This window comes from Vitis vinifera, chromosome 15, assembly GCF_030704535.1.
Source record: "Vitis vinifera cultivar Pinot Noir 40024 chromosome 15, ASM3070453v1".
NCBI classification, from domain to species: Eukaryota; Viridiplantae; Streptophyta; class Magnoliopsida; order Vitales; family Vitaceae; genus Vitis; species Vitis vinifera.
This window is the reverse complement of record NC_081819.1, coordinates 946670-949291: the sequence shown is the minus strand read 5'-3', so window position 1 is coordinate 949291 and position 2622 is coordinate 946670.

Genomic DNA, 2622 nt, shown 5'->3' with positions numbered 1-2622 from the left:
GAAATGGTTCCTGAAGCCTCCCGAAGCTTGCTACCGACATTGGGAGATATTTTCCATTAGATTTTTGTTGTCTAAATCCCAAAATACTCCTTGTAAACCACCAATTGCATGATTCCTTAGTTTTTAAGTTAGTAAAAAGACCAAATATCTTTGTAAGAATTAGTTTTATATTAGTTTGATATATATACCTCTCGGGAGCATGTTCTCAGGGAGGAGTTCCTTCTATAACCGTTTTTGGTAAGCAAGTAAAGGTCTTTTCTTTCTACTGCCTTACCTTCTCACTTTGTATTTTTATTTTATTTTCAAGTTATGAATTCTCTGAGGAGTTTTCCCCAGAGAATGAGTAACTAAACCTCCAATTCCTTGGAGCTAAGGTTGCCGGGGAAGGTTCCAAGTGCAAGAATGCAAAACTCTGTGGTTTTAGCTAGTAATGAAAAGGAAGTGAAATCCTTTAGTGATTTCAATGTTTTTAGTTAACTTAAAACACCTTGGAGTCACCTGGGCCAACACTTGGTAAGGCAAGTGATTTCCAACCATGGAAATGCACTAGTTTACCCCTTGCGAGCCTCTGGTAGGTGACTTCAAGGTAGGATTTTCTGGAATTACCAACACTTGATAAGCTTTTGGACTCCTAGGAGACATCCATTAGTTATCTCTTGCGAGTTTGTGAAGGGAATCCAAGGTTAAAGATCACCTTGAATGGTAAGTGCTCGTGAGAGGCATGAACCATTGCAAGTTGCATCAGTGAGAGAATTAAAGTGAAATCTAATTGAAGGAGTCTCTGTACATCACCGGTTAGAGAATTGACTATAAGTTGAATCTCTAATGCGAGGAAATGAACCATCTGACCGGAGCTATGTCTTTTGCATGAGGAACCACCCCAGTGAACCTAATTCTCCAAGGAATGCTTTTCTTCCTAAATTATTCCAAACTTCTGTTAAGTTAGTTAGTTTAAGTCTCAACCTTTACCAATCAAAGTTTGTGTTTTATTCCTTAAGCTAACCATGAAATGAAACAAGACCAATTCACTTGGAATTGGTATCCTTGATTGCTTGTTCATCATTCCCAGTGAACGATCCTAGAGCCACTATAATATTGTAGCTTTGTATTTGCTACCCTAGTGTATGGTGTTATAGGTATAAATTTTGTTGATCACTTCCTCAATCAAGGAGCACCAGCTGAACACAAATCAGCTGAGACACCAATTGGGCATGAATCAAATGGCGCCGTTGCCGGGGAATGAGTGTCAAGTTTAAATTGATACCATTTTTGAGCACTTGTGATTTTCATCACAAGTTGGTAAAGTTTCTTTCACTTTACTAATTTTCATTCTTTCTTTGTTTATTCATAATCTAAGTTTATCTTTTTAAAATTTAGCCTAGTTTAATTTTGCTATTGTAGCCCTGTTTCTCTTGTTGTCCTCTGTTCTTGTTGTTCTCTGTTTTCATTTTTAGTTGCAGGTAGATACTAGTTGTGTATGCCCAAGTGGATACGAGACATTGGAGGTAGGCTTGTTAAGTGTGATACACCTCAGAGAAGAGAATTTGAAGTAATCTTGAATATCATGGAGGCTGCACCTGAAGATCAGCATAGTCACCAAGGTCGTCAAGACAATCTCAATGAATTCCGATCAATGAGGGATCGTATGCATCCACCTCGTATGAGTGCACCATCATGTATAGTGCCCCCTACAGAGCAGCTAGTGATCAGACCATATCTTGTTCCACTTCTACCAACTTTCCATGGAATGGAAAGTGAGAATCCGTATGCACACATCAAGGAATTTGAGGATGTTTGTAATACATTCCAAGAGGGGGGAGCTTCAATTGACTTGATGAGGCTTAAGTTATTTCCTTTCACTTTAAAGGATAAGGCCAAAATTTGGCTTAATTCTTTAAGGCCAAGGAGTATCCGCTCTTGGACTGATTTACAAGCTGAGTTCCTCAAGAAATTTTTTCCGACTCATAGAACCAATGGCTTGAAAAGGCAAATTTCAAATTTCTCAGCTAAAGAGAATGAGAAATTCTATGAGTGTTGGGAAAGATATATGGAAGCTATAAATGCTTGTCCTCACCATGGCTTTGATACTTGGCTATTGGTGAGCTATTTCTATGATGGTATGTCATCCTCAATGAAGCAACTCCTCGAGACAATGTGTGGAGGAGATTTCATGAGCAAAAATCCAGAGGAAGCTATGGATTTCTTGAGCTATGTAGCTGATGTTTCAAGGGGATGGGATGAACCAACTAAAGGAGAAGTGGGAAAGATGAAGTCTCAGTTGAATGCTTACAATGCAAAGGCTGGGATGTATAATTTGAAAGAAGATGATGACATGAAAGCAAAGTTGGCAGCTATGACAAGAAGATTGGAGGAGCTGGAGCTGAAAAGAATGCATGAAGTGCAAGCTGTTGCTGAAGCACCTGTGCAAGTGAAGCTGTGTCCCAATTGTCAATCATTTGAACATTTGGTAGAGGAGTGCCCTGCAATTTCAGTTGAAAGGGAAATGTATAGAGATCAAGCAAATGTTGTTGGACAATTCAGGCCCAATAACAATGCTCCATATGGAAATACCTACAATTCAAGTTGGAGGAATCATCCAAATTTCTCATGGAAAGCTAGAGC